Raw genomic sequence first — 16,281 nt, forward strand, 5'->3', positions numbered from 1 at the left:
ACAGTTGGATTAAGCTGATTTTAGGTCTGTGCAGCTGAGGAGAGAAGAGGTCCACCCACCGGCGCTGCCATCACTGCGCCTCCCTCCTCCCCACGCGGCTGCGGGGCCGCGATCGGCCAGATCTGCTCCCCGACCCAGCTGAACGCCAGCCGGGTTTTCTCCTCGTACTCAGCTGAATCCTCTCCCCGGCCCACGCGACCACAGTACAGATGTTGATACTAGTCTGTAGGCTGGATACGGCCCAGGCCTTCATTTCACCATCCGCCTAGACGGATTTTTCTCCTTTAGGTCCTAGGTCACGCTGACTTCTCACCGGTGGGCAGGAAGGGGCAGCTGGAGGTGGTACCACCTTCAGCTGGTGTTAGATCCAGCAGAAGACATCTGCCTCCAGCCTGCGGAAATTAATTTTTCTCTCGTGTGCTCCCTAGCGAAATGCACCATCCAACATTATAAACCCAGCTGGTTTGCGTGACTGGCTCTTGCTCAATCGGCAGCTTATTTAGAAAAGTCGGTTTGCTAATTGGGAAAAGTTTAATGAATTTTTGTTTTATGAAAAAAAAATGTGATTACTTTATATTACCAATGTGTTCATTTGAAAAACTCATTACATTTATGTATTGTGTTTTCATGTAAATACCTTTGCCAAAATGTATTAGCAAAGAATACAATATTATGGTTCATGGCTCATGTAGTATCCGAAAGGAATAATTGTATAACTAATCAGTGAAAACAAAGTAAATGTTCCTCTTGAGCTTGTACAATAAAAAGCTGAATTAAAACTATTCAGGCTCAAAAATGCAAATATGCCATGTTTCCCATCAGCAAGAAAATAAAAAATTAATATTTAGAAACTTTATATGAGATCCAGAGTCCCTTGGATTTTTTGACAGTATCACTGCAAGGCACGGGTCCAGCCTTTGTTCAAAATACTTCTCCAAAACACCTTGTTCCAGCCCCACTGAACAGGGCAGGGCTGGTTTGGGCTCGGATTGCTTGTTGTTGGGGGTGTTTTTTAATCAAGACTTAGTCAAATGATCTCTCCAGTGTCGGGGAATAATGGGAGCATGTTGATGCAGGGAAATAAACTCGGGGTCCACCGGTCTCTCAAAGCCTAACCCGGTGCTGAAGTGCACAATATATTCCAAGCAGATAACTAACCCTGATATCTGTAATTTAGATGGTCAGTCCCTCGGCTAGGAGAGTCGAGCAAGGATTAGCCAAGGTGACTGTAGCCCGTGTGACAGCTAGGGAAGGGGACGAGGGACCCCAGGTGGGAATGGGAGCCCAGGAAGGGCAGGACCGGGAAAATCCCGCTGCTGACCCTCTGCTCCGGGACTGGGCTGGCAGAGGGGAGCGCATCCTTCCCACGGCCTCGCCGCGGCAGCTTCTCCTAACGCCACGTCCTGGCACGGTCGCTCGGGGGTAGTTACACTATGCAGTGGGCACTTTCTGCGTCCGGTCTCTCCATCCTGCACGGCCTTGTCTCCAGCTGCCGCCTGCCCCTGCTGGGGTCTGCCACCTCCCTCCGTTGTGCCAATGGACAATTTAAGCGATCCACTTTCCAGTCTCGCTAGCGAGGACGGAGGACAGACAGAAAGGAATAGCCAGGGCAGGCATCGCGGCACGGAAACCTTTCCATTCCTCTTGCTACTGGAGACACCATACCGTAGGACCGTCCCCTCCAACCAGCGCTGTAACAAAATGCATTTAATGGTGGCAAGAACCCGGAGGGAGCAGAGAGAAGGGGAGAAAGAGGAAATGCCAGCTGGGGGGAGAGCAAGCCAAATCCCAGCCAAATCCCAGCCATGGCTACTCAGAGGAGTCAGAGCAGAGAGACAGCACAAGCAATAGAGAAAAGAAGCAGATCAACCCGAATGGCCAACAAGGGCTGGCGGCAGATCCCAGCTGAGAGACAGATGCTTTCATAAAAATCATGAAGCTTTCTGGTCAGTCATGCTCAGCCAGGGGAAACGCAGATGTGGGTGCTCCAGAGGAGGTGATGGGTTCATGCCTGGACAGTGCCACCAAGGCAGTAAAAGGCACAGTCCCTGCACGCACGTGCCTGTGCCTGCGTTGGGGCTGGCACCCACCAGACCACTGTAGACCAGGTGCAGGAGAGGGCTGGGGGCACGAGCCACCCAGAAACGGGCCGGCTGCATGCCGTGCAGAGCAGTCACACGCCGTTAGCCAAACCAGATCAGGCTGTTAGCAGTGATGTCCTGCAGCACACAGATCTCCTCGGGGGTCATATAGCTAACCTGGCACCAGAAGGGGACAGGCTGTCCCTTTATCTGCAGAGGTCACAGGCCCTCACCTGAGACCCAGGGAGGAGCATGGAAGCAGGGGGAGCTGCTGCCCGAAAGGACTTAGGAAGGATTTAACCCCCCTGAAAGCAATCATGCAGCAGAGTCAGGCCCAGAGCTACGCAACCAACTGCAGTGGTCAGTCACTAGGAAGGATTTAGCACAGCTCCCATCAAAACCCGCAGGGTACAGAAAGCAGGGAGAGGTCCTCCAAGACTGTGGAAGGGGTTATCTGGGATTACCTGCAAAATACAGGTAGGAAGCACCCAGCCTGTATCACTGAGGATGAATAGCCACAAATTAAAGTCATTTCACAGCTGTGAAGCCATTCATACGTATAGCTTGGACTGGAGGCATCAGACAGCCTTCTTCATTGATCTCACGGGGGAAGCGTTCCCTTTCCATTTAAAGGCTGCTCTGAAAAGCCAGAGATCATAGCTATGCTGAGAAGGCTTTTTGCAAGCAGAGAGGCTAGATTAGCAGGACTGTCCATAAGATCAGTAGGACAGGGCCACAGCCTGTGTGCTTTCCAGATGATAGGAAGATGTGGCGGGAAGGTCAGGAGAAGGGAACAAACCAAGGATAGTCTTTTAGGCACTCCCAAAAATATGAGACAAGAAAGTTTTACTCAGACTGCAGAAAACTCCGTGTGGTCACTGCTCCTGTGTCTCTGATGCCCAGGACCTGGATGGGATCCATGTATCCTGGCAGATCTCTTAACAGATGAAGCAAAGGAAAAAAATCCAATCAGCACCACTTTGGGACTTTCTGACTTCCGCAGCCAAGTGCCAACACCTTCCTCATCAACCAGGTGTTAGCAGGGCTGAGGGGCTTCACGCGGGCTGAAAACAAAAGGGACAGCTTCCTTCAGCAAAACCACAAAAAGCAGGGGTGGAAGACAGTCAGCATGGCAAGGCTCACTGCCAAGGGCCCAGGGGGGAAGCTGGAGAGCATCCAAAGGTGCTCACCTGCAGATGAGGTGTAGGCAGAGCAAAAAAAAAGTTGTTCAGGATGCCTCCTGACACGAATCCCTTCCCTGTTAGTTGAGTTGGGACCCAAAATACCTCCCTTCCTCAGTCCAGCAGCTGGGATGTCCCTTTTCTCAGAAACAGGCTCATTCCTGCAGAATGGTGAGCAGCCGCAGTGCTAAATTATTAACTGCCTCTGGGCATGTACCACCTCCCTGAGCCCAAGGCAGATAAAAGCACTCACCCAGGCTTTTAAAGCATTTTGGGGACTACTGCGATAGCCTGGATCGTTACTGATACAAAACAGACTGAAATACATTAGCTGGTGCCTTCTCAGTGGGGCAAATTCAGTGCCCGTTGCCAACCTATGCCCTGAGCAGGGAGGACGAGAGGCGACACAGACGTTGCTCCTCCCAGCTGTTCGTGTGCAGAAATGGCCTTGCTTGAGCGTGCACTAGCTCCCTGCAACCACGAGAGTGTGCCTGGACCACAGTTTTGAGAAAATGTTAGCATTTTGCTAAGACTCTGTTAAACCTCTTCTACTCTTTCAGTCTTGATATTGCAGTAACTCATCTTGGGAGGAAAGGGAGGCTTTGTGTTCTCCTCTCCCTCCTTTCCCCCCAGGGTAGCTGGGGTAAGTTAGTAGCCCTGTCCATTGGGATAAGGATGGACAGGATGGACAGGAGTGATCTGGCAGCCCCACACCACCTGCCTGGGCTGAGATGCTTCTGGGAGGTCCCTGCCCCTGACGGATCTGTGCCTCCTCTTCCCATCTGTAAAGGAAAGGTCCTGGCTTTGGCCCATTTTCCTCCCTCTCTTTCCTTGCCTGAGGCACGGAGGGCACGGGGCAATCAGGAAGGACTGCTGGAAAGGCAAAGGAAGCAGGTTCCTGTGGGCTGGCGGCATGGAGGAAGTCTGGTCCATGAATCACAGGAGGAGGATGTGGGCTGGGGGAGAAGAGCTAGGAGGTGACCTGTACTCAGACCCCCATGTGTCCTGCAGCCCCTGAAACCCCACTTCTCCCTCCTCTTCCTCCCTTGATGCCTCACTGCCCTCCTTAGTGCCCTTTCCTCTCCAAACTCCTCTCCAGACTCTCCCACCTACACAGGAACCCCTAAAACACCCTTGCCCTTTCTGGAAGCCACCCCACTCCTCCTGGACCCCTGCCAATCCTTACTGCTCCCTCCATCTTCCTCTGCCCCCAGAAAAAGTGGGTTTTGCCCAAATAGCTAAGTCAAGGTCTAGTTATATTGGGAGAGTCCTGGTCTTCCTTTCATCCAAGGAACAGCCACAATCCTACTGTAGGCTGGGAGAGCCAAGAGTTTGGGAGCAGGATCTGTCTTTCATTATGTGCCTGTAATAGGGATTTTCTGTCCCAGGGACATTTTTATTTCCAAGAATTTAGCACTGGGCCTCAGTAATGTTCTTTGAAGCTGTAAGTTCAGGAGCTGAGTCTCATCATCTGTGGGGTGGGATTCTTCACACCAGTCTTTAAGGGGTCTCCTAATTGCTGACTTCAGCTGACCTGATTATCCAGGTCCTTTGAAGCACTGAAAAGAAATAGGCTTTTCTAGGGCACTATCCATCTGAACTGTTTCAGTCAATGGCTGCAGGATGATCATAGATTGCATCATTAAAATACTTGTTTTTCCCCACGTAAAGGGACCCAAGGGTGTCCAGCCCAGCTATAGGCACCTATGCTTGTAGACATTGCATTTGGTCACCAAATCTCACCCCCAATAGCTTGATCTGGTACGTGTTTCTCATTATACTTCGGGGTAAGCGGTAACCTGGGGCATTCTTTTAGGGGGAGCCAATGTAACAAATTGATTTGGAAATTTAGTCCTGCTGTTTGAGATCTGCTCTCCATGTAGGACTGGGCACAGAAGTATACTGCTCACATAGCTGGAAAGGACTGCTCTGAGTGTGCCTTGATCTCGGATCATTTGAGCATCATCTCAGATCCTTTACTGCAAGCCATCTATTTTGCCAAGGTGCTCTGAATCAGCCCATGCTGGTAATTACCAGAAGTAGGTGGTGGAATGATGATTCAATGCTGCATGGCTTCGCCTTCTGCACAGATGGACAGCCTTCTGCAGCCAACACCAGCTGCAAGGCCCAACAGAAAGGCAAGAGATTTTTGCTTGCAGAGAAAAGACAGGCTCTAGTGTAAAGCTCCATGCCTTTAAATTCATGGTGATGTACGTACCAGACTGCTAAAAGCGACTGCTCACCTGCATAGGGCTGAGAGTTTTCATAGCAGCCAGCTCCACGTGGTGGGCTCGCACTGAGGATTTTAGATCTGGTTTGGAGCTGAGCACTCCCATGTCCACGGGTATCTGGACAGAGCAGCCTGTCTGGGAGCCGCTGTAGGAATCCAGTCAAGCTGTCAAGCCTTGGGCTTGGTGCAAAGCCAAGCTCCCTCAAAGCAAAGGTGATGGGGAAGATGGATTCAGGCTGGCAATATCTCCCTGTCACTTTGCATTTGCGAATGAAGACCAAACTCTGCCGGCAGTTGCCATCTGTATTAGCTTACTTGGACACAGCCATTTCTCTGCATGGGATCCAGGCAAAATGAGAGGGCCAAGACAGACATTTGGTTCAAGATGTTCTCACAACCTAGCAAGAGCAAAATGACATATTGCTTATTCGAAGGCCATGGTTCTTCCTGGTTCACTGTCTAACTTCTTCCAAAATAAAAGTGGGACTGGTGTCCTCGCCTGTCTGTTCATTGTCTTGACATCAATTTTTCTTATTCATGCAGGTAGGAGGATTGAATGTAACATACACACTATGAAAGCATTCAAGCAGACAACCCGTTGGAAACTTTCTTCTACTGCTCTCGCTGTAAGACAAAACTATTCTGTGCTGCTTTCAGTCAGGTAGAAAGAATGCGCACAGGTTGATCATTATTTTTCCTTTTTATTTTTCCAGGATTTGGCCATTAGCTCAGGAATTTATCATGACTGATTTGGTGAGTTTGCAAATTTTAATCTGTGAGTTTTCTATTACATTCTCCCCTTTTACTTAGTACATGAGTTAACATTATGGTTTACTTGTAAGCAGCCCATGATTTGCTTTCTCAGTGTTTTCTCTCAGAACATATTATTGAAGGTGAGATGCAACCTTAAAAGCAAGGAGAAGCCTGGAATGATACCACCTCAGCCCTCGCAACAGGTACTTGCAAATAAACACAAGTGATATCCGTATGAGTTCTTAAGTCCTACAGATACTATCTGTTTATTATTAACATTTGGCATTGGTTTGTTTTGCCAATATTCAATTCTAAATAATTGCTTTTCTCTTTAGTATATATGGGTTTAAGAAAAACCCTAAATATTTTTTCATGCAGTTTCATATCCCCGTAATTATTCACACAGGCATACTACATATACGTTCACACATTGTTCTTAACATATATGTGAGGAATAAATATGAGCAAAAAGAGTCAGGATCAGCAGCTCTTCTGGTCTCTGCACTGTGAGCTGCTGAGGGAGAAATTATTCTGCCTCCATCCTCACAATCACAAAATTAAAGGTTCTGCCTTGATCCCCACCAGTTCCTTGTCCACGGCTACCAGCCTGGCACTAGGTGGGTCCCAAAAGGCCCTGCAACATCTTCCAAAAAGGGAGCAGATGTGGGTGTAAGAGTCACCTTGTCTTCGAAGGTGAACAAGATCCACCCTCCATGTCACCGTGGAGGAAGCGGAGGTGACCCACTGGATATTCATGGAGATCCTGCTGATAACCTCTCCATGGTGAAAAAAGATCTTTTTATATATATTTTTTGTTTCCTCTCTTTTAAACATTTAGTAATTCTGGTGAGGAGCTTCCCTCTTACCCCATGACAGTGTCACCTCTTAAAGAATTTATTGCAAGAAACCTGCTAAAAGCTTTCTGTAGTGACAGGCCTTCCCCACTCTCAGATACTTCCAAGCATCTTGGTATATAAATTAGATGATATATCTTGCTAATTTGCCTGCTATGGAAACAGGACCTGCTGGTCTGTGGTTTCCAGGGTATCTCTTACAACACTTAACATAAGAGTAACCACACTGAATCAGACTGGTTCAAGCAACACTTGGTTTTATGTCTCCAGCATTGGCCAAAGTGAATGCCTAGGAAGAATGTAAGAGCAGGATGAGCATAAAGTGGTATTTCCACCGATACTATCTCAGTCTTCTCCAATTTACCTCTCAGGAACTTCCCGAGCCAGACACGTTGGCGGGTTTTTAGTAGCCCTCAGTGGATGTTTCTGTCTGGCCTCTTGAATCCACATAAACTGTTGCCACTCACAATTCCACGTTATGTATAGCCTTTTGCTAAACCCCTCCTGTAAAAAGGGTATAAAGGAACCAGACCCAGCTACTCAACATGGAGCAAGTCATGGATTTACACCATGGCATAACAATGTGAAAAAAATGGTGTCACATTTACCACTTTCCATTCCTCTGGTAAGTGTCATGTTTATACTATTTTTTGTTACACTGCTGAGGCTTATTTTCTCTTTATAATATCAAAATTCAGGAAGCTTGACATTTTCTATCCTGCATGTTTCAGAGGATGCTGGAAAACATCCAGTACTCATTTTATCACTTTGTTTTTTGGACAGATTTCAATGTGGTCTTTTTTCTTTCATGCAGAATTAAAAGATCATATAACAGGTTAGTTTTTCATATGTTTTATTGTTTTAAATAATCGGTTTAATTTAGGTTCCTTTTGTGTTCACTTTTCACAGACTTTGTAATCAATGTTTACTGGCAACTGAAGACATCATGAATGTATGTGTGTATTAGAGGATAAATGAAGAAATTACATTTTGAATTCATTGACACAAGTATTCAACCCCACAACATGATTTTGAGAGTTTAATCAAGAAATAAAAACTTGTGAGCCCAAACAAAACATCTTGACTTTCTCATTTCAATTGCTAAATACCCACCCGGGTTGCATATGAATGAATTACAGACCAGAAATTATGTGCATAAATTATTTGGCAAACAAGTCTGAGTAACGAACGAATGTGGGTGAATTGCTGTGTTGGGGAAGGCAGAGCGAGGCATGATTCATTCAATCACCTACTCATTATGACTGATTCCCTAGGCTCAAATTAGGCAATAATCAAGGATCCTTCAGCACAGTGGCTGGGGTGAGTTCAGATGGGTTGTGAGCCAGGAGACACAGGATTTGGGAACTTCTCCATAACTGTGGCCAGGGCCTATGTTGTCTGAAGCTCCCCCAGAGTGCCGAAGCCACCAGCCAGTTCAGATGCAGACACTCAGACACGACTCAGGAAATTACAACCCCTGATCCCACTTCAAATCAAAATTGAGTGTCTCTGTCTCTGTGCCAAATAATAGTTAATATTTGGCTTAATCCAGACTGCCTGCTATCTTGTAATGTAAGTAGGGTTATCATATATGCACAGGTAAAATATATCGCGTGTTGTATCTGAGTTTCAGCACTTAGACTTGACACAGAGCATGCAATGAAGTCTAATGAGACTAGCCCCTGCAAACCCTGTGGCTGAACAACTCACAGTTGTTTGTTGTTTTCACCATATCCTCGAGGCTAAACCCTGAAAAGGTGTTGTTTGCAAGAGGTCCTGTTTTCCAGCCTTTGGAGGAAAGGGCCATTCTGAATTTCCATAATCCTCACCTTCACAAGGTGGTTCGGCAGAGGGAGGAAGGTGTCTCACTGCAGCTCCTGGGATGTGAGCCTGAGCCTTGCTGAAGGCTCCTTCCACTCAACCCGGTTGTGAGTACCTCACCACTACAGCTGAAGCAGACACACAACCCCGAGTCCGTGCTGTTGACCACAGAGCTCTCCACTACGCTCTCCCAAAGGATCTAACAAGACCTCGACTTCGACAACGGGCTTCACAGTAGGCAGGTTGTATTAAGGATATATTACCCTTCGTTCTGCTGTCTGCTGTGTGATGCCTTCCTGTTACACAAGACAGAAAGAGATAATGCTGTGATAATCTACATCCACAGAGCTGAATAGCCACTACCTGAAAATATGAAAATGATTAATGGACCAAATTAGATGCAAATATGTATTCCTAGATGTGTTTACAGAAGAGTTTTAAGGTAAGAGTGATTTAGGACATCTTTACCTCTTGAATAAGGCTGTCATCTAACCATTTTTCAAAGGCACATTCTTCTTTTTCCATGTAGAAATATTGGCCACTTGGATTTTGAGGGACAGATGTTTGTATAGCACTTCTGGAAACCCTATTCTTGATGAAGGATCCTGACAATCCTGTACAGTTTACACACTGAGTGTGATCTCTCACCAACAGCTGCTCTCCATCCAGCCATGCCCTTGGGTTCACCTCCTTGCTTGCTGGGCCCATGCAACGCATGAAGTTCAGCTTCACTGCTTTCCACCCTGCCCTTTGCCCTCATTGTGCACGTTTCGTAGGTCTGACGTTTTAGGAGCATTGTGCTGTGCTAGACAGATACTCTGAGCATGCACAAAATAGAGCCTGTGTCCAGACATCACCCAGAATGTCAACGATCAACAAAAAATATCTCGGTCCTGAAGGAGGAAAGCTTTTTAGTTAAATACCTCTCCAGTCAGGTTCTTGGCTTCTTGGTCTGCTGCTGAATTACATGACACAACGAATACTGTAGTGAGAGCAGTAGGTCGATGTTTCCTGTACAAACACAGGGCTAGACAGACTATTAGCACTGGCCAAAATGGGCTATGTTGTATATGTACAGTCACAGTTTCAGGATCTGCCCCTGAAATAACCATGGCTTTGGACTGGCTAGCAGTGCTCATTCAGTGCTTAGGCAGCTTGCAATATATGTTCCAAATGCCTTGGAGAATGTAGGTGGTACTTCCCCATTTTAAAGGAGCAGAGTAGAAAGAGCAGGAAAGACATTAAAAGGAGCATAGTGGAGTCACGTAGTGGAGAAACAGGTTTCTGCTGTACAAGTCCATTGTCACGTTGACAGCTTTGCCATTAAACACCGTGTAGATTTACTGAACTATTGTCTGCTCCAGAGGCTGTAGTAGCCAGTAGCTTTTTTCCAATGCATGGGTTTTAGATCAAGCCTTTAGTTGTCACAGCTTTGTCCAAGGTCATCAAAGGGCATCAGTGAAAGAACAGAAAATAAAAATGTTCAGAGTATCAAGGTTCCTGTTATTTTCCTTTGAGAGAAAATAGTGAACAGTGAAGGAAGACAGATAACTCAGTTAAATCTGAACTTTGGTTCTGCTGACCATCAAAACAAGTATAAAAGTGAGATTCCCAGGCAACCTTTACTCCAATCACTCTTTTCCAGCTACTCCTGATTTCCTGAGTATCAGTAACAGGTGCTACAGAATATACTGTCAGGGCTCATTTGGAGGATATTTTTGAAAGCATTAAAAAAATTCCCTTGAACTATTCTGAGCACTGAGGGAACTCTTCTGCCTCTGAAAGGAATGTGGAAATTTATATTTCCTCACTAAAAGCAAAAATACCACTGCCTATCTCCGGCCCTGCATGAGTCAACGAAGCCTCAATATGGAATAGGCAGTATGAGTTGAATTCTTGCCCCAGGAAAGTCAGAGCTGAGTTGTTGTTCAGTGGCATCAAGATCTGATTCAGTGTGAATGAAAGAAAAATCAAGGCAAAGTTATGAGATCTCAGTCTGAGATATACTTAAACCCACATCTAAGCTTAAGGTCATGAACAGTCCCAAGTCACATTCAAGTACTGGATGTACTGGTCTTAAGTGAATAAAAATGGGTTTACGCATGCACAGTAATAAATTTTGAGAAGGATGATGTTTTAAGTTGCCTAATTCCCTGCAGCATTTTGGAGTTTCTGTTTCTAGTTATCTTAAATATCAACACCATGACTGAGAGAGAGAGAGAGGCAAGATCAGGACTGCCGCAGCATGGTGTGGAGCATGCAGGAGTTTCACTTTTCAGGCCAGCTATTCTACCTCTCTGCTCCCTGGGGGAGTCCTCTTAAAGGGGAAATTTGACATTGTAGTGTCATATAAGAGAACTGAAGCATCAGTTTCATATGCCCCTTTACACTTAAACATTTGTTTAATATTCAGTGTAATGTAAACTCTAATATAATTAAATTAGTAGTCACAAAATACTTTGCTACTTCTGTTCTCAGTGTCCTCAGCGACCAGTAGAGTTAATAAAAGGAGTGATATGGTGTTAGCTTCCTGTATGACACACGTGTTGTGATGTAAAATCCACTTTTGACAATGGAAGACTATTACATTGCTGCAATCTCAATAAGACCAAGATAGGAAAATACCTGAAGAATCTTCTCTAATCTATTCCTGTCACAAGGCAGGACCAGCTATGCATTTTTTGGTGTTAAGAGCTTTCCGTAAGTAAAGGGCTCCTTTTTGTACTGTCTCTTTCCACAGAACTCCAGCCCACACACTTGTTCTCCAGCCTATCTCTGTGTAGTTGTTTGCTCCTTTCTAAGCATACTGCCTTGCACTCGTCCCTATCGAATGGTGTCCTCCCCTTTTTGGACTGTATTTCCAGTTCATCAAGATCCTTTGGAATTCTGTCCCTGTCCTCCGATGTCTTCGTGGTCCATCCTTGCATGGCAAAAGTAACAAGTATCCTTTCTCGTCCACCAAAAACATTGAATAATGCACAGGCTCTCACACAACATGTTTTACGCTTTAACAGTGAACCAGGGAGTATTATTCTCTGACATGCTCTACACTCACCCTTTTATAATTTCATATATATCATGTTCCCTTGGCCTGCTCTTGAGAATATCCTGTCAAAAGTCTTACTAATGTCAAGACTTCTGATTTGTACTGTTTCTCCTCTGTCTCAGAGCCTGCTATCCTGTCATGGAAGGAAATGAGATTGGTTTGACATGATTTGTTCTCGACAAATCCATACTGACAGTCACTAATCTCCTTGTTTTCTCTTAAATGCTTACAAATTGTTTGATTATTTATTCCAGTATTTTTCAGGAAATTGAAGATAAGCCGATGTGCATATAATTCCCTAGCTCCTCCTTCCATCCTCCCTCTCTTTAATAAGTTTCCATTATCTCCTTCATCCGCTACAGTTCTCAAAGGTATTTATTCCCCTTAATATTTCTTACCATAGAGAATCTATCAGCAAAAGAAAAACAGCAACTGGCAGAGGACCTTCTAAAAAGATTACCATACTTTAATGACTTTAAATATGTTAAATCATACTTTAAACAGTTTTAGGTAGATTATTACTTGGTTTTTCAAAGGACTCTAGTGTCGGTCTGCCTCTGTTCCTGCTGAAGTAAGAAAGAAATTTCTCATTGCATCTATTGGAAGCTCAGAGATTTTAAAAGTTCATTTCCCCAACTTCAGAGTTATTACATGTACATTGATATGGTAAATGGTAAATATACTGCCTATTGTACAGATTTCAGCAAGCAAGTTTAAAGAGACACAGAGTCACATGATTTTTAAATATACTATAACTACGTTTTCTTTTGCTTGACAGCTGTACAACAAACCTGACTCAAGTGGTCTGAGTTTAAAAGTGTTGACTGGTATTATTGCGTGAATTGCTTGCCAGTATGCTCCTTTCACACAATAAAGTGGGATGGGTCAGAGTGTGTGGGTGAGGAGTTCATGCAAGAAGATCAACATATTGACTTGCTCAAGTTAAAATATCTCCTTATGCAATACTGAGAGCACCCAACAATGATGGAACAAGCAGCCAGCTGGATGAGAAAGTCAAACATGCCTAAGTCTCACAGCACTTTCCCTTCTTGCCAGGGATTGTTTTCAGTGGAGTTGGGCCTACACACACTAGCTGAGATCTTAGCTACCTGCTTTAACTTTACAGTGGCAGACTGACTTTTTAAGTACATCATGTCTGCAGCTTCCCTCCCCACTTCCTTCTCCATTATTTTTTGATAAAGAGTTTGAAAGAGAAGAGCTGTCCCTGGCTATTTGCCATGAAGCACATCATTTTAAATCAATCGTTCCTCATTAGCTTCACAGGCCACGTTCCACAGGCCACAGTGGAATCAATGATCGTCTACGAAATCATCTCTAAATAAACATCTCCACTCTTATATACATTTTTCCCTTGGTTTCTAAATACACATAAAGCCCTGGTGCAATGTAAAGGCAGGGAGATTCCTTCTGCTCCTTCTGTGGTTTCTTCCAATACCAGAGAAGGCTGCTGTGTCCTCACGAGACTGGGAGAAGTGAGAGACCTCTAACAGCACGGGAGTCTTGGCAGAGTAGCAAAGACATAAAAAACTTTTCCTGAAAGGCTCAAGAGTTCCTTATTAGAAAGAGCATTCTTGAACGTGCCTACTGACCACATCTCTTACTCCTCCTGCTGAGCCATGATTTTTTCCTCCCATAGAGCGTAGGCATGGTGAGAGAGGCCGGCTTTAGTTATCAAGGCCTCAGATAGTTTCACCTGTAGTAGAAATGTAAGAGCCAGAAATGGAATAAATATTCTCATGGTTGACTCATCCTTCACAGATCTCTGCTTATTTTTCCCCTCTTTTTGCATCTCCCAAATCTGTCATTTCACACTTCATTTCAATGTAGCTACAAAGGTGAAGATGGCAATTGCACTGGTGTATTGATCTTGACACTACAAGTTCCTGTCTTGCATGGAGACAAATGTCATATCCCCAAAGACTGCTGTCAGAAGAGATGCAGTGACTTTTGTGTGTTCTTCTGGTAAAATAAACTTGGTTTATGACAGAGGGTCACCGTTGTGGGAATTTCAGAGGCTAGAGTGCTGTCCAACACTACCCCCTTGTGATTTCTCTTGTTACAACACTCTTTCTAAACCTCAGTTTTTCCAGATGGACCGTTTTACATCAAGATTCCCTTTCTGAGCAGCACAAAGCCTACCATTTAAACAGACAGTCTGCTCAGTGGGAACCAAACAACATTTGATATGTACACAAACCTTTTGTTTTTACTGAATTCCTCTTTTATTGTGATTATAACATTATATAATTTAATATATATGATTCTCTATTTGCTCTTTCAGGAGCTCAGACAGACCTGCTATTTCCACCTATGCCGGCACATGTTGCACTTCCTGTCTAAATACAGTTAGATGCAGAAATTCTAGACACGCTTATACTTCTTTACTATCAAGTTGTATTAATTTGAGGTGCAGAGGACAGAAGTCAAGCCTTATTTGAATGACAGCATCCTTGCCCACACAGTTCATTGCTTGGCTCTGAAGAAATCGTAGCTCAGCTAGTGCAGCCAGTGCAGTGCTGGGGAGATATTAGCTCAGGTCCTTTCTTTGTTAAACATTGACCTGCACCTACTGTTTGTTTCCCCTGATTAAGTACAGTTCAATATTCTGTGTACAGCTCAACATCCTCAATTTTGGTGCAGCTGAGATGTTACCATTATTATGATAGGGAACATGACATGTTTAGATGTCTGTTTTCCACAAAGGTTTCCTTGAGTTGAAATAAAACACAGAGTAACTGCAGAGCTGATTCAGTGACCAGATATTTCCCTTCAACGCCTAAGAGAAAAAGAAGAAAGGCCATCAATAGCTCCCTTTCTTTTCAGAGATAACAGAACTATATAGGAACAGTTCCCTAAGTGTGTACTGTTTTCTTAATAAATGAATTAGGCATAGAAACCCGCAAGGTCACAGAGAACAATGAACTAGAAAGACAATAAGACTTGTGTTCAAGACCCATCCCAGCTTCAGAGGAAGGAGTGGTTTGCAACAGCGTGAGGGTGCTCACGGCTGCTGAAGGTTCAAAAAGCAGTGAGAGAAATCTAAGGAACAAAAATGCACCTAAAGCTTTTAAACAACATGGTGCCACTTCTGGTTCAGAAGGTCCATTTAAAAGGTAGCTGGTTTCTTTCTTGTCACCATAACACAAACAAGAAATAAGACAAATGAGAGACAGAGTAGGCTTTCACACTGAGAACATATCAACAGTGGTCCTAGGACACCTAACTTCAGACAGTGACAGACAGGGCATCTGTCTTAAATGAACTAGTTATGTTGAGGTCCCTTGGTTAATGGGATGATGGCACCTGCAAGACGCAATTCATCTGACCTGCTTTGGAAATCTGGTTTCGGATGAGCTGAATCCCACCACAAAAGTGCCTTTTGCTCTCCACGGACTTTAGGGGGATCACAGGCGACTAGCTCAGACAGAGGTGCCTGCACTGTCTATGTCTACCTTTGGTCAGATGGGTCCCAGCTTTGGACAATGAACTGTTAAGATCAACATCTGAACTAGGACCTTCTGAGTTTGGATGAGGTTCAACATGTCCTGGAAGCGGAACAAAAAATGTTTCCAGTACTGTCAGAGAGCTCACAAGAGAGGCTTTTTTCCGTGGTACCTGTGACCTCACTGCAGTAACACAGTATGTTTTTATGATAACAGCTATATCATTTTCACCATATTTGACAATTTTTGCTGGCACTGGGTTGTCTTCCTAACATGGACACCCCCGTAACATGCTGGCGCAGACACTTCCTATCACGCTACTGCAACATGGTAAACGAGAGCTGAATTTAGGCCGTTACTACACTGACATTTGTTTGTTCTTTCTGTTTAAACTACCTGAGACCAGTGAACTCAACTGCACTGCCTGTGTGCCAGAGCAGTTCAGATCAGGCCCACAAAAGTCCCTTGGTGCCTGGAAAGCATTTTAGTTCATTTGCTTTCCATCAGAGATTTGCCTTTTCTCCCACTTTACTTCAGAACTTAGCAATTCATAAACGGAAGTCTGAAACTCCAAGGTTTATTTCCATCCTAATTAAAGAACCTTGTTGGGACACGCAGAGAAGTTACTAGATTTTCCTTATAAGTCCAGACCTGTCACTTCCTTGAAAAGTAACTGTAGCAGAAGAAAACGAGTTTTACATGCAACAGGCCAACAGAGCTTCCTCCTGCGAAGAGGAAGCAGCACTGTTTCTCTGCATTTTGAGGGGTATGTGCTTATCAGTAAAGTCTTTACAGGATAAGTACGATAAAGGATTTGTTTATTGCAGTGAGGTCTACTGGCATATTCGTAA

Source organism: Dromaius novaehollandiae, chromosome 5 (assembly GCF_036370855.1).
Source record: "Dromaius novaehollandiae isolate bDroNov1 chromosome 5, bDroNov1.hap1, whole genome shotgun sequence".
Classification (NCBI taxonomy): domain Eukaryota; kingdom Metazoa; phylum Chordata; class Aves; order Casuariiformes; family Dromaiidae; genus Dromaius; species Dromaius novaehollandiae.